At 46.7% G+C, this 23,161-nt stretch overlaps 1 long non-coding RNA gene across 1 annotated transcript; it reads left to right on the forward strand.

The window, feature by feature from the left end:
* The first annotated feature begins 6,847 nt into the window (after window positions 1-6,847).
* Window positions 6,848-9,384, forward strand: LOC310754685. The gene is made up of 3 exons (XR_014543957.1): window positions 6,848-6,934; window positions 7,397-7,564; window positions 8,584-9,384. It is a non-coding gene; the product is annotated as an uncharacterized lncRNA (long non-coding RNA).
* The last annotated feature ends 13,777 nt before the right edge of the window (window positions 9,385-23,161 follow it).

The raw sequence follows: 23,161 nt of genomic DNA on the forward strand, positions 1-23,161 counted from the left end.
GAATATATCCAGATTGAAAACTTTCATCGTCTTAACTGAATGAAAATTTTGAATTGATATGTGAAAGTAAAATCACTATTTTCTCTTGATAATAAAGTTTTGATTTTTCATTTTGAATGATTGATTCACATAATTTGTTCACACTCAAGCACACATCACTTTGTTTTTTTAGGACAACCATATTTTTGTGACTGCAAGTTATTTTAATACTGTTACTAATATTGTGTTTTAGTGCTGTAACCTGTCCTGGAATCTTAGGGTAAAGGGCTGGGAATGAAGAAAACGACAACTACAACTACATCAAGTACAGTACCTAATGAAACTGGCTGCGTTTACACCTTACATTTAAAGCACAGTGACACCACTGTAAACACACATGGCTTACCCCAAAGAATTGTGGGAGCTGTACTTTGAGAGTTGTTAAGAGATACCAATTCCCTTCACAGAATTACAATTCTCAGATTGGTTGTGCAATCAATCCCTTTTCCCAAGGTACTCTGGGTACTTATTGCCTCTGGCAGTGGAGGGAGAACATAACCCACATGACTAGTAGCCACTGACAGTTTGTCCCCCATAACTACTGACAAGTCAGCTTGATGTTGACACCAGGAAAAGCCTAGAACAGATAATTAAACAGTCGGTCTGTGAGCGCTTAGAAAAGGATTTTGTGATTACTAAGACCAAGCATGGGTTTCCCAAAAACAAGTCATGCCAGACAAATGCCATTCCTTTTTTTGATAAGAGTTAGAAGCTTGGTAGATCAGGGGAATGCTGTGGACATAGTGTATCTGATTTAAGCAAGGTCGTGCACTTAGGTAACAAGAACCAGTTGCCCAAATAAAAGGTGGGGGACACCTGGCTTGCCAGGAGTACATTTGAAAACGGTCTAGGGATCTTAGTAGACCACAAGATCCCTAGATCCGGGAGGGGGGCCATTATTGGCTTGTTGTTATTTTATTTTGATTATGTATTTATGTGGTTTTATATTCTGATTTTATTTTGTGATCTGCCCTGAGACCTGCGGGTATAGGGCAGTATATAAATTCAATAAATAAATAAGCTGAACATGAGTCAACTGTGTGATGCAGCAGCAAAAAAAGCAAATGCAATTCTAGGCTGCATCATCAGAAGTATCAAGTCCAGATCAAGGAGTAGTACCATACTATTCTGCCTTGCTCAGACCAAACCTGGAGTGCTGTGTCCAGTTCTGGGTGCCACAGTTTAAGACATATATAGACAAGATGAAAGGTGCGCAGAGGATGGCGACCAAGATTATCAAGGGTCTGGAAATCAAGCCTTATGAGGAATGGCTGAGGGAGCTGGGTGCGTTTAGCCTCAAAAAGAAAATACTGAGAGTAATTATGAAAGCCATTTTCAAATATCTATAAAGATCTGTCACATGGAAGATGGAGCAAGCTTGTTTTCTCCTGCTCCACAGGGTTGGTCCCAAACCAATGGCTTCAAGTTACAAGAAAGGAGATTCTGACAACACCAGGAAGAATTCTCTGAGGGTAAGAGCTGTTTGGCAGTGTAATAGTGTTGGAATCTCCTTCCTTCAAGGTTTTAAAGCAGAGACTGGATAGCTATCTATCATGGGTGCTTTAGTTGAGATTCCTACATTACAGGGGATTGGACTGGATGACCCTTGGGATCCCTTCCAACTCTACAATTCTATGTTTTTAAAGCAATCCATGAACCAGTGTGGGGGTGGAGAGAGAGAGAGACGATAGAATATTAGAAGAGCCCTGCTGGATCAGACCATCTAGTCCAGCATCCTGTTCTCACTACAGCCACCCAGATGCCCCAGTGAGAAGCCTGCAAGCAGGATGTGAGTGCAACTGCAGCACTCTCCCCACTTGTGACTCCCAGCAGCTGGTATCAAACACCCAGCAATGAAAGTAGAACACAGAAGACCTAAAGAGCCCTGCTGGGTCAGGCCAAATGGACCAATTAAGACCAGCATCTTGTTCTCACCATGGCCAACTAGATGCCCAATGGGAAGCCCAAACAATAGTGAGATGGGGGGGGCAAAGGGTTCTGACAGAGTCCTCTCACCTCCTTTCCAAAGCCTAGCCAGCACTTCCACAGCTTTGGGAAGGAGGTAGAAGGGCTCTAGGACCCGGCCAGAGCCTCATGATTCCTTCCCAAAGCCTGGTGCCTGGCAGCGCAAAGGCTGGGGGATGTCAAATGTTGGCCTCGCTCCTCCGCCCCTGCAGCAAGCAACAAGGCAGTGTGCAGCCCACAGCCAGTACTCTTGAAACCCACTTGGTGCCACCTATCCTGACCTAGAATGTCTCTTCTTGACATGCCCCCATTTCTTCTTAACTTGTAAGGGTTTTCGCAAGGAGGGGCAGAATGACAGCACCTTCACCCACAATTCCAAAATGGTAGAGTTTGCCCTTCAAGCCACTCATTCTGATTACAAAGCCACTCCCTCAGATGTCCAATGAATCTCCAGGCAGGCAAGGGACACATCCCTTTCACCTTTCATCTGGGCTGCTTTTGCCTTGGGTCGCAACCAGGACATACCTTTAAAAAGCATATTCAAAGCTCTTTTAAAGCACCCTGCTTCCCTCACCAATGAATCCTTGGAAAAGTCAAGGACTTTGGGACTCACTTCCACAGGAGGCGGTGATGACTTTTAAAAAGCATGTTTGTTTTGTTTTGTTTTAAAAAAGCTACTTGGACTAATTTATGGAGGAGAGGGCTATCGATGGCTACCAGCCATAATGGCTATGCTCTGCCTGCACAGTTGAGGGGCAGCAGTGCTTCTGAATGCCAGCTGCTGGAAACCACAGAAGGGGAGAGCTGCTCTTGTGTTTGAGGGTTGGTCACTGTGAGAACAGGATGAGGGACCAAACAGGCCATTGGCCTGATCCATCAAGTTCTTCTTATGTTCCTATTTCTGCATGTTGGGAACTGTGGCTCTGTGGGAACCACGGTTCCCAGGACTCTTTGGAAGAATATATGTACCTTAAATGTGTGGTGTGCTTGTGACCTCAGGATCTTTTTTTGATAAAGCAAACAAACTTCACTTCCTTTTGGAGGGGGGGGGGAGCAAACCCTCTGCGCATCCTTAGTGAAACCCAGTTCAAGGACCAGCATTTCGGGAGGGGAGATGGAAAGCACCAAAAGCCTACATTCACACAGCGTCTTTTCAATCCTGTGCTCAAACCCCCTGGCCATGAGAGCGGGAGAGGAGGACGGCTGTTTCTCAAAATGCTTCACTGATGTCAGGCAACGTCCCAAAGGCTGAAGGTCCAGAGCACAAGCCCAGCACCCGGTCAGCAGTTCTCTTTCCTCCCTGCAAAGCTTCTCTTGTGCCAGCAACTTTTTTCCTTCCAGCCTTTTCTCTCGCGCGCTCTGCAACCGCTTCCCTGGGTTAAAAATAAACTCAAGTTTCTGGGAAGCCGGTTCTTCCCCCTCCCCTTCCCTAGAGCCCCTGAGAATAGATCTCTGCAGTTTTCGAACCCAACAACTCCTCCTCCTCCTCTCTCTCTCTCTCTCTTTCTCTCCTTCTGTCCCTCCCAACTTCCTTAGACACCCCTCCTCTCCTCCTACTGCGATCTAGCGAATGTGCCTTGGTTTTGGCTTGCCAGTTCGACTGGAAGGGGATTTAACCACTTCAGCACCAAGAAGGACAGGGAGCCCTGACTCTCCTTAACGGGGCTTGTCCCAGATTTTTCTTTATGGGTGGTGGTGGTGTAGTACTTCCTATGCATCTGCTTAGTACATTTATCTGCTTGATTGATGGTTGCATTTCTATCCCTACCACCACCTTCCTCCTCTCCTCCCCCCCTCTCGTTTTATCCATACAATGACCCTGAGAGGTAGGCTGAGAGACAGATACTGACCACCCATGGAGCTTCATGACTGAGTGTGGCTTGAACCAGGATCCCCTGCCTATGCCCTAGCAGTACAGTGGTACCTCGGGTTATAGACGCTTCAGGTTACAGACGCTTCAGGTTACAGACTCCGCTAACCCAGAAATAGTACCTCGGGTTAAGAACTTTGCTTCAGGATGAGAACAAAAATCAAGTGGCAGTGGCAGCGGGAGGCCCCGTTAGCTAAAGTGGCACCTCAGGGTAAGAACAGTTTCAGGTTAAGAAGGGGATGTTGCTGAATTACAGCTCCTATCAGCCCCAACCAGCATGGACAATGACTAAGGAGGATGAGCTTGTCACTGCTGCTTAGCCTAACTTACTTCACAGGGATGTTGTGGGGATTAAATGGGGGAGATCCATGTACACCAACTTGCACCCCCTGGAGGAAAAAGTGGAATATAGATGTAAATATAAATACAGTGGTACCTCGGGTTAAGTACTTAATTCGTTCTGGAGGTCTGTTCTTAACCTGAAACTGTACTTAACCTGAAGCACCACTTTCACCACCGCCGCACGATTTCTGTTCTCATCCTGAAGCAAAGTTCTTAACCTGAAGCACTATTTCTGGGTTAGCGGAGTCTGTAACCTGAAGCGTATGTAACCTGTAGTGTATGTAACCCAAGGTACCACTGTATAAATATACTGTACATTAAAAAAAAAAATAGTGGGAGAGTGCTGTTGTGTTCAGGTCCTCCTTGTGGGGTATCTGCATTGCCACTGGAGGGAAAGAAGATGCTGGACTAGATAATTGATAATGATGATGATGATATAAATTCCTTCCCCATTCTTCCTCCCACAAGGAGCCCTGGGAGACTAGCATCAAAGTGGTAAAACGTGCTCTTAAAAAAAACAAAAAACGAACACGTGGAAAAGATTTTAAAACAATTATACACTGGCCTGATCCAGACGCGGCTCCTCTCATGTCCTTAATTTTCCTGCTTTCCTCAGGTCATGCCTCCCACCACCCACAATCTATGTCCCCCTCGAATGCTTTGCCTGGCTAGGATGTGAACATTTCTCTTGCTTACTTGGATGGAGTGTGTGTGTGTGTGTGTGTGTGTGTGTGTAAACTACTGGACATTTGTGTGCCTGGAGCATAGGATGTGGTACAGAAGTAAGAGGCCCATCTATATTGCCCCACCCAACACAGGAAACTGACCCCCATAAGGTTGCCTATGTTGGAGTGTGACCCTCCTGCTAAAAACATTTCCTTGCCTCCCCCCGCCCCCGCCTTAAACTGCTGGGAGTCAGAAGCTCTTGTCAAACTACTGCAGAACACCCAGGGTATGGGCATAGCCAGGATTTATTTTAGGGCAGCAGACTTTATGGGGGGGGTGGACCAAGTTTTCTGTGATGCAATTGGTCAATTAGTTAAGTATTTATCCCCCACTCAGCCAGGAAGCTCAGTGGGTGACCTTGTTCTTCTCTCAGCCTAACCTACCTCACAGGGTTGTTGTGAGAGGGAGAGATCCATGTACACCATCCTGAACTCCTTGGAGGAAGAGCGAGATATACAAATAATATTTATATAAGGTTTTATGCAGTGTGGCATAGGGGTTAGAGTGCCGGACTAGGAACTGGGAGAGAACAGCTTTCAAATACCTGCCCCACACTTAGCCATGAAGCTCACTGGGCGTGACCATGAGCCAGTTACAGTGGTACCTTGGATCTCAAACTTAATACGCTCCAGAAGTCCGTTCCAAAACCAAATCGTTCCCAAACCAAGGCGCATTTTCCTATATAAAGTAATGCAAAACGGATTAATCCGTTCCAGGCTTTTAAAAACAACCCCTAAAACAGCAATTTAACATGAATTTTACTTCTAACAAGACCATTGATCCATAAAATGAAAGCAATAATCAATGTACTGTACTATAAAATAAATAAGACAGTATTGTAGATGATAAAAATTAAAATTTAAAAAAAAATTCTTACCTGCACTGGTTATAGTCATTGTTTGGATGGGGGGCTTTTATCCATTTCCACAGTCACACAATCAGTCAATCAGTAGCTGAACTGGGTTCCACACAGTCACAAAAATAAATTAACCGAAAAAGCCTCAAAAACAAAAACGCAAAATAAATAGCAAAAACAAAAGCGCCAAACTTAATCTGTTATGTAAGTCCGTTTGACTTTTGAAATGTTTGAAAACCAAGGCAAAGCTTCTGATTGGTGCAGGTGCCCGGGAAACAATAGCTAACAGCCGCATTGGACAAAACTGCCACTAAGCCAGCAGTGTACATATGCTTGCAGCATTGACGTCAAAGCCATCCTGTTCACCATGAATGAGTTTGTGCAGGTGTATGACATCATCAGTGGTCCTGATAACAGCTTGAAGGATGACTCACACGATGGAGACTCTTTAGGCTTCATTGATGTTGGGAAAGAACGAGTCATCAGGGCTTGGCAATGTTGACAAATCCTGAAGAGGTGCTCAGACAGCAAGCACAGACACAGGCATGACCAGTGCTATTTTTATAGAAAAAGAGGGGCCGTAACTCACCATGAGGACCTCCCTTGTTCTCTTTTAATAGCAATGGCACTCACCTGAGAGGTGCTGGAACTGAGTTCCGGCTGAAAAAAGCCTTGGGCATGCTCTTCCCCCTAATCTCAGTAGAACAACCATGTCAGCCTTCAGGAGTGACTCTGTGCTTGGCTTCATCTTGGCTTGGCCTTAATCAACCCAACACATGTACTGGCAGGTTTCCTTCAAGTGTGCCTCTGTCAATGTGGTCCAGGGATGGGAGACGATTATCTTTTGGTCTGCATTTTAAGTTTAGCCTACCTGTGCTTCCCAAAACAATCAACAACCCAAAATGTGATTCTTCCAAAATCCTCACTTCTCTGAATTTTGCACGATGTGGTTCCAATTCTTCCCAAAATGTGTGTGAGCGTGAAGCATGCATGGAAATTATTATTAATTTTATTTGTATTTGTTATTGACTATCCCACCTTTTTTTCCAGGCAAGGACTCAAGGCAGCTTGCACAAATTAAAACAACACAGATAAATATAATGAGCCAAAAACATATAGAAGATCATCATTAAAAAGTAATTAAATTCTAATAGAATTAAAACAAAAAAAATGCCTATATTCATTAAAATAAACTTTCTAGAAAGAATTGTGTTAGGGGAAATGTTTTGCAAAAGTGTGTATATTAGGGAAAAATTTCCATGTGGAAATACACACTAAAAGGGTGATGAATTTCTATCAGGACTTTATATCTTTCTATATACATAAAAATGTAAGGTGTCGTCATGCTCTGCAGTTCATGCCAACTGCAGCCTGAGGAACAGCAGGTGTGCTGTGAAGTGCCTCTCCCCTCCTTGAAAAGGGGCTGGGGGAGGAAGGAGGAGCTTGGATGAGCTGCGAGGTGAGGGGAGAGGGAACTACGAGGGATAGTTGAAGGGGGTTTGAGGGGTAAAGGGAGGGAGATTATTCAGGTGCGAGTGTAGGTGCCAAATAAGGATGGAGGATATTGATGGACTTACATCTGGTTTGCATTTCATGAGTGTGCAGCCTTGTGCCGTTATCCACCAGTGTCCTCTAAGAAGCAAGAGGGAAACTTCAAAGAGCACCACAAGGGCCTGCTCCAAAATTAACGGTGCAAGATGCAAATGTTTCTGAGTTCACACGCTCCTCCCCAAGTTCAACCCAAGGAAGCTAGAAAGCAGAAACAGGTGAGTCAGTTAGTTTGCGCTTGGCGCTGATAACACCAAGGTCACAGGTTCAATCCCCATATAGGCCACCCACATATTCCTGCATTGCAGCGGGTTGGACTAGATGACCCATGGAGTACCTTCCAACTCTACAATTATATGTTTCTATGATTCTATGTTCAAAAGCACTAAATGAGGAGTTATTCCTAGTAGGTGGCTGCAACAATTAAAACTAATTTCACTTAAAAGAATGTCACAAGGGGTGTGTGGGTGTGTAAATAAAAACAAACAACAACATTTAACTTGCAGAGAGGACAGTGTGATGTAGTGGACATCACAGAGCTGCATCTGTGAAGGGCTGGAGTTCCTGGTGAGGGACATGTGAATGTAGAAAGCTGCCTTTAAGTCAAGTCAGGAAATTGATCTATCTAGCTCAGTATTACCTGCACTGACTGACAGCGGCTCTCCAAGGTTTCATACAGGGAGTCTACCTGGAGATGTCATTGGGAATTGAACCTCGGACCTTCTGCATGTCAAGCAGATGTTCTGCCTCTGAGCTACAGCCCACCGCCTTAAAATGAATTAAACTTCTAGTCCTCATCTTTCTGAATAAAGTGCTGAATTATTTGGCAACAAAGGAAGCCACCTTATGCCAAATCCAGCCATTTGTCTGTCTAGCTCAGGATTCCCTCTAGCCACTGGCAGCGGCTCTCTGCGGGGGGGGGCGGGTCGGGTCACAAAGGGAATCATTCTCAGCCCTACCTGGATTGAACCTGGGACATTCTGAATGCAAAGCATATGCATTACCACTGTTACCCCGTGTCAGTCCTACTCAGAATAAACCCACACTGAAATGAATGGCAGCTACTAATTCAGGTCCATTCATTTCAATTGGTCTACTCCGCGTAAAAGCTAGTTCACACACAAAAACACATTTATTTGATGCAAAGGCCATCTGTATCCAGTTCTACCTTTTTCGTAATCAAGGCTCAGGATGACTAAGGGATGCTTTCTTTCTTTCTTCCTTTCTTTCTTTCCAGTAGGGAAAAAGGAAAGCAGCTGAAAGAGTTGCAAAGCCTTGAGCAACGGGTGTGGGGATGTGAGCGGCTGCAATGACTCACGGATGAAACCAGCTCTGCAGTCAACTTCCTCTTTGCTTTATGTAAGCCTGCTGAATCCACAGTAATTGCCTTCCAGCCCCCAGCCCCTTCGCCTCTTGGTTCTGCTTTATCTGTAGCCTGCCTGACAGAAGTTCTGTGCAACTCCTGACAGAAGTGAAAAAGGAACCACACCCCACTCTCCAATTTTTGCAACTATATGGCCTCCAGGCCTGGGCGGACTTTGGTAATCTTTTGTAATACACAGGTACCCTGTGTGAGCCCAAAATTTTGCGCCTACAAATGGATCTTCTCAATTATTGATCTTCTCGATTTGGTGCCCTGTGTGGCAGAACTGCTTGCACTGCCCTAAATCTATGCTGGCTCATGTAATGTCTCTCTTGTACTAGTTATGCAACCAATTTCCAGTGCAAGATAGACTTTCAAACCCCTAAAATGGAAGGGAAGGCCAGGTAGAGAGGCCGGGGGAGGGGGTACATTTAGCCCCGAGGCCCAAGGTTCCCCTCATTTTGTCACACACCACCCTTGGTCACCTAGCAACCATCAAATCATCTCAAAATCCTGCATCCACATAAATTCTAGAGACTTCTCAAGGGCTCCAGAGAACAAGTCAGAAAGCTGCAAGGTGTTATTGCAGAGGAATAAAACTTTTTTAAAAGTGGAGGATGTCTTATTACTATTAAACAATTATTCGTGACTGTTCATGAAACCTAGAATAGCATTAGTCTGCTAAGACCCCCCAGATCCTTTTCACGTGTGCTACTACTAAGCCAAAAGGGACACGAGTGGCACTGTGGGTTAAACCACAGAGCCTAGGACTTGCCGATCAGAAGGTCGGCGGTTCGAATCCCCGCGACGGGGTGAGCTCCCATTGCTCGGCCCCTGCTCTTGCCAACCTAACAGTTCGAAAGCACATCAAAGTGCAAGTAGATAAATAGGTACCGCTCTGGCGGGAAGGTAAATGGTTTTTCCGTGCACTGCTCTGGTTCGCCAGAAGCAGCTTAGTCATGCTGGCCACATGACCCGGAAGCTGTACGCCGGCTCCCTTGGCCAGTAAAGTGAGATGAGCACCGCAACCCCAGAGTCGGCCACGACTGGACCTAATGGTCAGGGATCCCTTTACCTTTACCTTTTACTAGTAGGCCAGGTGTCTCCCATATTATATTGTGTGGCTGGTTATTTTATTCCAGTTTATGTATCCAAGCAGTGCGTTCTAGGTCTCCTAGCCACATCAGGGGCTCATAAAGGGAGGGCCAACTTTAATAAAATAGGGGGGGCCGGTAGATCCCACCCCACATAATCAATCACATGATGTGGTACGGGCATACCATTTGAATGGCAATGCCCATCAACTATTGGGGGCCCAGCCCCTTGAATATTTTATTAGGAGGCCTGAAGACGCCTCGGCCCCTAGGAGTTGGCTGCTATGGCATCCACAAGATATGAGGGAGAAGTCGAATTCAGCACACATTTAAAGATGAACTTCCGTAATCCACACTTATAAATATGAAGTAAAACACGGCCATGCATGATTTCACTATGCCCTTCTCCAGCCAAGTGAAGTGCACAAACAAAAATGCATATTTATACCAGAATAAGATGTGCATGGGACGTGGGTGGCACTGTGGGTTAAACCACAGAGCCTAGGACTTGCCAATCAGAAGGTCAGCAGTTCAAATCCCCACAACGAGGTGAGCTCCCGTTGCTCGGTCCCAGCTCCTGCCAACCTAGCAGTTCGAAAGCACTTCAAAGTGCAAGTAGATAAATAGATACCGCTCTGGCGGGAAGGTAAACGGCGTTTCCGTGCGCTGCTCTGGTTCGCCGGAAGCGGTTTAGTCATGCTGGCCACATGACCCGGAAGCTGTACGCCGGCTCCCTCGGCTAATAAAGTGAGATGAGCACCGCAACCCCAGAGTCGGCCACAACTGGACCTAATGGTCAGGGGTCCCTTTAACTTTACCTTTTAAGATGTGCATAAAATGTCAGTGAAAATAACATACTAAGATGCATTATGTTAAGGGAAATTGCTGTGCAAAAATTTGTGCATTAGGAGAAATTTGGGCTGTGACGCTGATTTTATTTTATTTTTAAAATGCAAATTGATGTGGAAATGTGGAGAACTGAACTTAAGATGGAAAAAACTTCCAAACAAAACTTCAAACAAAAAATATCAGATTCATCCACCCTGTTCTACCACACTGAACAGAGACACTCTATGCTGCAACAGAGGCTTGCAGTTCCAACTTGCTTACATTGATTACACCCCAAATCATGCTCCAAATGTCTCACTACCCTGGCATTTTGATCACTAAAACATACTGTCCGTGGCAATCTTGAAATAACCAGCCAGGAGGGTCTGTTACTGGTGTGTGTGTATTTTGATATGATCATAATACGTTTTAAATTGTCTCAATATGTTTTAAAAATTGTTTTTAATAACAATAAAAAACATTGTATTGTTTTGACACAGAATCATAGATTTGTAAATTTGGAAGGGACTCTGAGGTCATCTAGCCCAGTCCCTTGCAATGCAGGCATCTCAACTGAAGCACCCATGGCAGGCAGCCATCCAACCTCTGCTTATAAACTTCCAAGGGAGGAGAGCCCACCACCTTTCGAAGGAGTCCGTTCTACTGTCAAACAGCTCCTACTATCAGAAAGTTCTTCCTGGTGTTTAGTCGGAATCTCCTTTCTTGCAATTTGAATCCATTGGTTTGAGTTCTATCCTCTGGACTCATGAGAAAACAAGCTTTCACCCTCTTCCTTGTGACAGCCTTCAGATAGTTGAAGATGGCTATTGTATCTCCTCTCAGTCTCCTTTTTTTTTTTTTTGCACGCTAAACATACCCAACTCCTTCAACTGTTCCGCATAAGGCTTGGTTTCCAGACCCTTGATCATCTTGATTGCACTCTGCTGTACACATTCCACTTTGGTGTTTGAAACCCTGGTCTCCTTTGGGTGGGGATAGGAATTTAATAAATAAACAAACATTCCATTTCCCCTCTCTCCCCACCCGTACATCCATCCAAGGCTGGCCAGGTCATGAGAAAGAGTGGCCAGCCCTAGTTTCCCTGCCCAACCAGCTTTGGGGCTGAACAGAGATTCAAACCCTTCTCTCTCCCAGGTTAGAGATCCAACCCAGTAGTCATACCTCGGGTTACAGATGCTTCAGGTTGCGTTTTTTTGGGTTACGGACTGCTGAAACCTGGAAGTACCGGAACGGGTTATTTCCGGGTTTTGGCGGTGTTGTATGCGCAGAAGCACCAAATCTCAACCTGCGTGTGCGCAGATGCACCACTGCAGGTTGCGAACATGCATCCCGCACAGATCACGTTTGCAACCTGAGCGTCCACTGTATTGCAGAGGTTGTCAATGCCTGCCTCACTCGACGCTGCTGGATTGCAACTCCCTGCGCCCCTATCTTGCTATGTCTGTTGTGGGGCTGTAGGGAGTTGGAGCCCCACAAGGTCTGAAAGCCGCCACAATGGCAAATGATAAAAATTATATAGAAGGGCTGTCTTGCTCGGCTGGGGTTGATGCGCTCCGGGTGCCGTTCGGCACCACTCTGTCCAATATTCAGCTGAGTATTCGCTACCCGCTTATTTGACTGTGCTGAAAATTCTGTTGCCACCACCATGTGGATAAATGATGAGTTTTGCTACCTGGTTTAGGAGCAGCAGGTGGCTTAATGGGTAAGGGGTAGCAGGGAAGAGAACTGTTGTGCCCCTGCAACTCAACCAGCGGAGCTGACTTGCCACCTTAGCCCACCCAAGGCCAGGAAGACAAAAGCCAGCTGATGGCACTTGGCGGTGGAAAGCACAACTCTCCCACAGCCCAACTATAGCCCTGACATGGAGCCACAGTTGCACCATCGCCACGCACTGGAAGGAGGGGGGCTAAGTTCGTTATATCCTGGTTTATGGCTGAGTTCTGGGGGAGTAGAGAGGGGGGAATCAGCAATTAAAGAGATGTCGTGTCAGGAAAAAAAAAAGGTTGTGCAAAGGGGGAAGGGGGGGGAGCGAGCAGAACCCTCCCTTCCAAACTGATGAAAGTTGAAGGCTCTGTTTTCTTCTCTCTCTTTTCGCTCATCAAGAGAAGAGAATAATAAAAAAAAAGAAATAAATACAAACCCTGCCTGGAAAGAGTTGTGTTCTGCAAGCACCCCCTCCCTCACCGCCCGCCCCATTCCCAGCGCTCTGAAAGGAGCCCTCGCATCCGTCTTGCTGTGTCCCTGCATTTTAATTACCACCTTATTAATATTCATGAGGCTAGGCACTCAAGGGGGATTACAGTCTGTCATTCTCTCTCTTGCTCTCTCGCTCTCTCCCCCCTCCCTCTCCCTTTCCATGTCCCCCCTTCCCTCCACCGCCTGCCTCCTCGGCTGAATCTGTTTTTCAGCCTCCCTAACAGCCACTGCAGAGCCTGTAGAGATATATAGATACACACACACACCCCGCAAGCCCTTTTGCATCTACATAGATGATTTGGGGTGAGTGGCTCAACTTAGCGGGTGTGTGAGGGTACATACCAGTTTGTACGTGTGCGGGTGCATTTGCCTGCCTGTGAACGCGTGTGAGTACCCATGTTTGTGTTTGTCAATGGGTGTGGGTGCAGGTGTGAGTATGGGTGCATATGTGAGCATGTGTCTCTATGTACATTTGTGAGTATGCCATGCATGAGTGTGTGATGCTGTCCGAGATTGTGTGGTTATATGTGTGCATTCGTGTGTGTGGATGTGTGCATCAGTGTGTGTGTGTGCATTTATGAGTGTGTGCAACACACTCATATAAGAAGCAACATTCTTCCACTGTATGCAAGAGACTGGATAATTCCTCTACAGTGGTACCTCGGGTTACATACGCTTCAGGTTACAGACACTTCAGGTTACAGACTCTGCTAACCCAGAAATAGTACCTCGGGTTAAGAACTTTGCTTCAGGATGAGAACAGAAATCGGGTGGCGGCAGTGCAGCGGCAGCAGGAGGCCCCATTAGCTAAAGTGGTGCTTCAGGTTAAGAACAGTTTCAGGTTAAGAACGGACCTCCGTAACGAATTAAGTATGCAACCGGAGGTACCACTGTATATAGAAGAAGAAGAAGCACTCTGAGAAATGGGAGAAGAGGCATTCTCTCCTGAGAGGAAGGAAGATGCTTCTTCTTACATCAAGGAGGGGGAACCTGGCACTCCAGGTGTTGCTGAACTCTAGCACCCCACAACTATTTAATCTTTTAAAAAAAGGAGTTTGGGAGCCACTTCTTGACTAAGTCTGCAGCCTGACCCCCACCCCGACTTCACCTTAGCCACTCCCTGGCCCCTCCAAAGCTGTCGTCTTCTGAACATAGTTCCATAGTTCTCATTTTTTTCCAGTCTCAATTCAGCCCTCGACTCTTCTGCATCAGTCTGCAATCTCTTTTTTAAAAAAAAGTTCAAAAAACTCTTTTTAAAAAGTCCTCATGAAAATTAATTAGCATTTTAGTGTGAATTTTCTCTTAATATACATGCACTTTATATGCCATTTCCCCATGTTCTTCACATTTTTGCACATTGGTTTCTGTAACAGAATGTGTTTTAGTATGTCCTTTTCACTAAGATATACATTTCCATGCACACTTTACCTCAATCTATGCACTTTGGTACACGTTATTTGGTTGGAGAACTGGCCTTGCAAAACCAGGAGCAGTGCCCCATGGTGGCAGCTATGGCTATGACAGCCCTTCAACACAGGGAAAAGCCCAATGAATCTTCTCCAGCTCGGATTTTAATTCGAGTCATGGGAGAATTTGGAAGCTTCTACTGCAAGGGGAACTGATATTGTCTCTCCACATCCATAACTAGGAATGGCCATATCTATATCTATATCTGTTGTTGTTCAGTTGTTTAGTCGTGTCTGACTCTTCATGACCCAGAGCACGCCAGACACTCCTGTCTTCCACTACCTCCCGCAGTTTGGTCAAACTCATGTTTGTAGCTTCGAGCCAGTGTTGTGTAGTGGTTAAGAGCGGTAGACTCGTAATCTGGGGAACCGGGTTCGCGTCTCCGTTCCTCCACATGCAGCTGCTGGGTGACCTTGGCCAGTCACACTTCTCTGAAGTCTCTCAGCCCCACTCATCTCACAGAGTGTTTGTTGTGGGGGAGGAAGGGAAAGGAGAATGTTAGCCGCTTTGAGACACCTTCGGGTAGTGATAAAGTGGGATATCAAATCCAAACTACTCCTCCTCCTCCTCTTCTTCTTCTTCTTTGAGAACACTGTCCAACCATCTCGTCCTCTGTCGTCCTCTTCTCCTTGTGCCCTCAATCTTTCCCAGCATCAGGGTCTTTTCCAGGGAGTCTTCTCTTCTCATGAGGTGGCCAAAGTACTGGAGCCTCAGCTTCAGGATCTATATCGATATCGATATCTACAGGGCCGTCTTAAGTATATCCGGCACTGTGGTGCAAAGATCCCTCTGGCGTTCCCCCGCTGTTTCCCAGAGTTGCCAACCTTTTTACTGAGCTGCTAGCAGCTTTGCAGGGTTGGAGGAGGTGGGCAGTGGCTGGAGGGAGGCTCCTCCAGCAGGGAAGAGGCGGAGGCTCTGGGCGTGGCACTGCTTCAGCGAGGCGGGCGAGAGCGGTGAGCTGATGCCAGGAAGTGCCGCACCCAGCCTCCTCCTCTTCCCTGGCACCCATGCCGCAGTGGCCATGGCAGGCAGAGGCTCCGGGCATGGCGCTGCTTTGGCACAGCATAGCGGAGGTGGGCGACGGCAGCGAGCTGATGCCGGGAGGCACCGCGTCCAGCCTCCACCTCTTCCCTGGCGCCCTCCAGAACTTGGCGCCCCGGCGCCCCGCGCCACCTGTCTATATCATCTATATCTACATATCTCCATTTCAGTTTATCTCAATTTCTCGTTCTTTCCAATCTTAAGTTTAGTTCCCAACATTTTCACATCAGTTTGCAATTTAAAGAAAAGTCCTCATGAAAATTCATCAGCGTTTTAGTGCAATTTTCTCCTAATTCACACATTTGCTATATAAGAACTAAAGAAGAACCTTCTGGGTCAGGCCAATGGCCCATCTACTCCAGCCTCCTCTTCAACCAGATGCCCATTATGAGAAACCTGCAAGCAGGACCTGAGCACAAGAGCTCTCTCCCCTCCTGCAGTTTCCAGCAACTGACATTCAGATGCATTACTTCCTCCAACTGTGAAGGCATCACAGCTTTGTAACCATTGATAGCCATGAATTTATCTAATCCTCTTTTAAAGCCTTCTAGCTTGGTGGCCATCTCTGCCTCCTGTGGGAGGAAGTTCCATAGTGTAACTATGTGCTGTATGGAGGACTTCCTTTTATCTGTCCTGAATCTTCCAAAGATTTATATAATATTGTCTAAAGCACACGTTTTGGCAAAGCAATCTCCCCTAATTACTTAACACATTTCTGTATGTTATTTTCACAAATATATGCATTTCTCGGCAAATTTTGCCCCAGAAGATACATTTTTGCACACTTTACTGAGCTGGAGAAGTGTGTGGCAAAATTTGGAGGGGTGTGAATATTCTAAGGGAGGCTGTGTTTCAGTTCATGTATTTGTTCTGAAAAGTGAGGATCAGGAAAGTTTGCATTTAAATGTGAAGTGAATCGAATTTCTCTCCCCTTCCTCATCTCCATCCCCATTGATTCAGTTTCATGGAGTTTGCAGGAACCAAAACCTAACCATCCTTCCACACAGTCACATTCCCAAATTTTGCAGTGAGCTTCTCCAGCCAATGCATATGTACAAAATGGTAAAATGTCCATAAAAAATGCATGTATTAGTAAAAATATAATTGGGGCTATGGATCAAGTGAGCAGCATCCTTCCCCCCCCCACTAAAAAATCCTCCAGCATCCCTTCTAATTTCCACTCTGCTATGCAGACCAGTGCAGAGGTGGAGGGGAGCCAAGTACACTTACCCCCAGCCTTGGCTTGGGGGAAGGGGTTGCCATATGTCCTCTTTTTCTAGGACACACCCTCTTTTTCATGGGTAAAGTCATAATAGCGATCCATAGTTTAAAGTAGAAGTCAGCAAATGTGTCCTCTTTTTTGCTCTTCAAAATATGGCAACCCTAGTTTGGGACCCCACCAGGGACCTCTAAAATGCCCCATGCCTCCTAGCTGCAAGGTGACTTAATAGGCGAAATGGCCATGGGCAAAACATCATTCCTGTCCGTATGCATTGTAAGGCTTGGGTAGTAAAATCGGGACCTGCATTACTGAGTACTTGTCAAAGGCCGGACTGAGGAGGAAAGGTGGGGGCTGCCCCACCTTCTCCTGAACCTTCCCAAGAACAGGAGGACAGTATAGATTTAGAACAGTGGTTTGCAGAAGGACATAGTTCAGAGACTGCAGAGGGGAAAAGCTGGGAAATATTGGAAGAGGAACAGCAGGAAGAAGAAACAACCGGGGAAGAGGCAGCTGACAGACTCAGTGTCTTTGGAGAGCATTTCTGAGCCCCCCACTCCTAGGACTAGTTGTGCATTAAGGGTAGTAGAACAGAAAGCTCAGAGGCAGAAAGCCCAGATCAGACAGCACAGGGATGACGTAGGATAAGACAGATGGAGGCGGTTGGGCTTTACTTGGAGCAATGTCATCATTGAAATAAGAACCACATTCCTTTGTCTCCCTCTCTCTGAATACTGAATAAATTATGTGGTCAGGATTTTTTTCCATTTATCTGCTTTTTTTTTTGGCTGCCACCGTGGGAGGGATAGGATTCCTTGGACCTTGACAGTACTAGGGTGTAGTGTGAGATCATATTAGGCACCACCACCATGATGGCACATCTCATGGACAAGACTCCCACACCAGGCCTCAGACAAGCTCTGCATGCACCTGTTACCATGAAGCTCATTGATAGTTCTGTGCATGAATCCCTGATCTTAAATCAATTCAGGCCAAGTTGAGAATCTGCTGGATAGTGTTAAAGCAGCCCTGGATTGCCCCTAGTTGGGTTGGGTTGAACTGGATCAATCCAGGGCTGACAAAAAGGGGCCAACTGCCAGAGAAGGATGACTGGGAAGAAGACATGCAGGCAGCCTAAGGTAGCCTAAGGCAGCCATTTTTCCCCTCCATCTGCCTGACTTTACAGTGCCTCCAGGTCAATTTGGGACCCATATCAGGTTGGCTCAGCCCCAGATCATCCCATGTTGGATCAGGGCTGCTCCAAAGTGATGTATCAGACCCCAGATTACCATGCATTGTATTCTCCATAAGAATACAAAGTGGGGTTGGTACAGTCCCTCATGAAAAAGAGGCCACATTAACACCATCCATTTAAATCACTGTGACAGTAATGGCTTCCTCCAAAGAATCCTGGGAGCTGTAGTTTGCTAAAGGTGCTGAGACCTGATGGGAGACCCCTTATTTTGCCAATTCCCAGTGTTCTCTGGGAAGAGGGATTGATTAGGAATGCAGGTAGCTGCCTTATACCAAATAAGACCATTGGTCAATCTAGCCCAGTACTGTCTATGGTGACTGGCAGCGACTCTCTAGGATTTCAGGCAGGAAGGCTCTCCCAACTCTACGTGGAGATGCCAGGGATTGAACCTCGGACCTTCTAAGAGCCAGTGTGGTATAGTGGTTAAAAGCAGTAGACTCATAATCTAGTGAACCGGGTTTGCTTCCCCGCTCCTCCACATGCAGCTGCTGGGTGACCTTGGGCCAGTCACACTTCTCTGAAGTCTCTCACCCCACTCACCTCACAGAGTGTTTGTTGTGGGGGAGGAAGGGAAAGGAGAATGTTAGCCGCTTTGAGACTCCTTAGGGCAGTGATAAAACGGGATATCAAATCCAAACTCCTCCTCCTCTTCTTCTTCTTCTTCTTCTTCTTCTTCTTCTTCTTCATGGAAGGCAGGCACCCTGCCACTGAACTATCGTCCTCCCTCACTCTGGGAATTGGAGCCCTGGAAGGAGAACTGGGGTCTCCCAAAAAGTCTCAGGACTCTTAACAACCACAGCTTCTAGATTTTTGGGGTGGGGTGGGGGTGGGTAGCTGTGCTTTTTAAAATGGTATGATATTACTTGAAATGTTTGGTAAAAGGTAAAGGTAAAGGGACCCCTGACCATTAGGTCCAGTCATGACCAACTGGGGTTGCGGCGCTCATCTCGCTTTACTGGCCGAGGGAGCCGGCGTACCGCTTACGGGTCATGTGGCCAGCATGACTAAACCACTTCTGGTGAACCAGAGCAGCGCACGGAAACACCATTTACCTTCCCACTGGAAGGGTACCTATTTATCTACTTGCACTTTGACGTGCTTTCGAACTGCTAGGTTGGCAGGAGCAGGGACCGAGCAACAGGAGCTCACCCCGTCGCGGGGATTCGAACCGCCGACCTTCTGATCGGCAAGTCCTAGGCTCTGTGGTTTAACCCACAGTGCCACCCGCGTCTGGTATGAATGTGCATTTGTCTTCCTCCTTGTTACTTTTGTCTTCTTGTCTTTTCAGGGTCCCTTTAGAAGCCCATCCCCAAAGAAATCACACTGTCTGCCCTTGTGGCTGCAAACAACCCCTCACCTCCTACCCAAAGTGCCTGCTGGATATATGTATCCCACCCCCTGCTGCCAATGCCTGCCCAGGCCCTTGCGCTGGTGAGCAGCAGATGCACGGCAGTGCCCCCATCGGCATGGCAACAGCACGTCTTGCCCAATGCAGTGTTACCACAAGCAGCTGCACCCAAAGCACAGGGCACCTGAGCCCCAGGCTCCGGCGGTTTCACAAAGCTGCATTCAGATGCTATCCCTGGCGTGGTTTCAGGAGAAGGGGGATGCTGAAGACAAAACAGACACGAAATCAGGAGAGAGAGGGAGAGAGAAAGACTTTACAAGCATGGAACTGTTGCATCATTAGCATCTTTTTTAAAATCCCTGCACCAAGCAGGATTGGAGATCTAGTTTGAAACATGGCAGCCTGATTGTCTCAGCTTTTATTGTTTGAGAAAACAGAAGTTCCTAAGACTTTTGGGGCATTTTTATTTTTTTTCTTTGTAGGTGCCAGATGAACTATTACAGATTGAGCCACCAGACTGCACACATGCATGGATCGTGTATTTCAAACCTATCCTGCAAGTTTCTTCTTCTTTTTTAAAGTCCATGTAGTAAGCTAGCTTATCTATTACTACTACTACTACTACTACTACTACTACTACTACTACTACTATATTTATACCCCACCATTTTCCCTGACAGGGACTCAAGGAACAGTGTGGTGTAATGGCTAGAGCAGGGTGTTGCAACATGCAGCCCAAGGGCCACATGTGACCAAGAAGGCCTTTCTTGGTGGCACTTGGCAACATTTGATGCCCCCCTGCAGCCCTCATGCTGCCTTCCCCAAGCCAGATAAGCAAAGCACTGGGCTGTGGCGAGGATGCATGTGGGCTCAGACAGGGTCCTGGTGTCTTCCTTCCTCCTTCCCAAAACCTAGTGAGCACTTTCCCAACTTTGGGAAGAAAGTGGGAGTGCTCTGGGACCCTTCCCCAAGCCCAGTGCCTTGCTTAGTTAGTTTTGGGAAGGCAGTGTGAGGGCTGGCAAGGCTTAAAATTTTAGCCTTGCTCCCCTGTGCTACCACAAGGCAATGTGCGGCCCGCAGATTGCATGTCAAAGTACTCTTGCGGCCCACTTGGTATAAGTTGGACCACCCTGGGCTAGAGAGTCAGGCCAGATTCAAGGGGGAGTTGGTACCCCAAGCACTGCTGTGGGGTTGTGATGTCTCTCCATCCCCTCATCATGCCCTGTTTTCCCCCTCTGCTGAGCACCTGAAAAGGCCTGCAAGGAGGCACCCCCCCCCACTCTTCCCCCCTTATGCCCCCCCTCCATGAAAGCAGCTCTGCAAATATTTGAATTAAGGTCCCCCGGGGAGTCCCCATCACCAAGTCACTGATTTCTCCTCCTTCATTATATCTCAGTGTAATTTACTGAGGGATGGCGTGTGCCTCTGATGGAGAGATTTCCCAGCAGGAGTCTCAGAGAGAGCTCACAAATCAAGGATGGGGGGGGGGGAGGCGCATGCGGAGGGCCATTAGAATATGAAAAGGTGAGGCAGGCTGTGGGGTGGAGAGGGTTCCCCCACCAACCCTCCCTCCATTCTTGCTCTTGTTCTCCAGGACCTAGGAGTGGAGCATTAGCAAATGATGTGCTAAGACTGTTTGTGCCTTCACACTGAGCCAACGCTCTCCCAGCAAGGACCAACAGCATTGCTTTGACTGTAAAGGTGCTGCCAGTGTCCCTGGTTTCATCAAAGAAGAGCACTGTGGGTATTCTAAGGATAACAGACTGGTTGTAGCTAGGCCACAAGGTGTCACACAAGATTTTGCCCACTCCAATCATCTGTTTTATTAGGAACGTGAGATGAGGCCCATCTAGTTCAGCATTCTCTTCTCATAGTGGCCAACCAGGTGCCCCAATGAGAAGCCCACAGGAAGGACCCAAACCCAAAGTTTCCAGTAACTGGTATTCAGAATTATTAATTGCGTCCATGGTGTAGGCAGAGCATAGCCCTTGTAGCTAGTAGCCATCAATAGCCCTCTCCTCCACAAATTTGTCTAATTCTCTTTTAAAACCATCCAAGTTGGTGGCCATCACTGCCTCATCTGTAGTATACATTTAAAGCAGTTTTTCTACCATTTTAAATAATTGTGGCTTCCCCCAAAGAATCCTGGGAAGTGTGGTTTGTCAAGGATGCTGAAAGTTGTTAGGGGACACCCACCCACCCCACACTTCATTCCCCTCAGAGTTTCCTGGGATTGATTGTTAAGCCGCTCTGAGAGTTGTCATTAAGTCAATGGATCTACTCTGTGTAGAATTTAGTTGGACTCAGCTCTCTCTGTTTGCTGTATAAATTAATATGGTTTGAGAGTTAGGTTTTGTGGGGTTTATGACTGGCTTTTAATTCTTCATGTCAGTTTTACCAAGAAATTTGATGATCAACAAGAACACATGGATGAGTCTTATCCCAGGATTCTTACTATATATATTTATTTTTTATTTAGAAGGTTTATTCAGGGGTCACCAACCCTGCACCCATTAAGGCATCCAATTTGTGTGCCCAGGCAGAAGGTTTTTCTTTCTTTTTTAAGCAAGTCTCTTAAACCCCCCACCCCCTCCCCCCAAAAAAAGAAAACTAGGAAGCAAGTCAAGGGAAGTCATAGTACTGCTCTATTCTGCCTTGGTCAGACTACAGTTAGAGTCCTGTGTCCAGTTCTGATAGGCTGGAAGATGTGCAGAGGAGGACGACCAAGATGATAAAGGGACTGGAAATCAAGCCTTGTGAGGAATGGTTGAAGGAGCTGGGTATATTTAGCCTGCAGAAGAGAAGACCAAAAGGTGATATGGCAGTCATCTTCAAATAAATGAAGGTCACATGGAAGAGGGAGCAAACTTGTTTTCTGCTGCTCCAGAGGGCAGGACCTAAACCAATCGATTCTGATGGTAAGAGGTGTTTGACAATGGACTCCATCAGAAAGTGGTGGGCTCTCCGTTGGAGGTTTTTAAGCAGAGGTTGGATGACCACCTGTCAGGGATTCTTTAGTTGTGATTCCTGCATTGCAGGGAGTTGGACTAGATTATCTTTGGGGTCACTTCCAATTCTACAATTCAATGATGATTCAGAATGTGCCAGTATTGGTAGGATATCCAGCTTCATATAACCAATATGCTTCACTCTAATGCACGAAGGGGTTAATACCATAGAGTAAGCTGTCCTGACGGAATTTGCTAGGTCTCTGCCTCTTACCTTGGGTGGAAGGGTTACCAAACCTTTTTCTTTCACTTCTACCATGTGAGGTCTAAGCTGCATGCTCCAAGGTTACACCATGTGGCTTAAGCCAGCCAGCTTTGTGCTTCTATACAAATAATTTAGAAACATTTTATCCAGGCGTGCCAAGTGGTGGGGACTGAGGGGTCTTCAGCCTCCCTCCCCCATTTTTCAGGGTGGGGGCTGAGCTCTCCCCAAATCCTGTGGCCTGCTATGCCTCCTCCTCCCCGCCCAATGTCACACGGGGAGGAGACCAAACGCGGAGCCCAGCTGCATGTTCTCCATTCCCCACCCAGCACACAAGCGCCAGCATCACAGCAGCAGAACACCCACATATTCCAGCTCATGTGCTAGGCGTGGAGGAGACAAATCACATGACATGTAACATAACGCATCACATGATGCACCCCTGCAATGTGGGGGGCAAGTCAGCGCCCCTGATTTTATCATTTTGGAAGAACCTAAGTTATACTGCTTGACTTTTCTTGCTGCTGTATGGAAAAGCACATGACCTTTGAAGTTTAAGTAAACCATTTAAAACCAAATGTGTGGTCTCTTTCTATGCTAAGGGAAGAGGGGAACTTTGGAAGCAACTTAGAAATGGATATTTTAAAGGTATAACAGCCTATATTTCCACGTTTTACTTTGCTGCATATTTTGTGATTTTAAATCTTGGCTGGGGCTCTCTCACCAAAGAGTACTTGCCCTAAAACTGGATCTAGGAATCCAGGTAATGTTCC

The sequence above is a fragment of the Podarcis filfolensis genome (genome assembly GCF_964270895.1).
Source record: "Podarcis filfolensis genome assembly, chromosome: Z".
In the NCBI taxonomy this organism is placed as follows: domain Eukaryota; kingdom Metazoa; phylum Chordata; class Lepidosauria; order Squamata; family Lacertidae; genus Podarcis; species Podarcis filfolensis.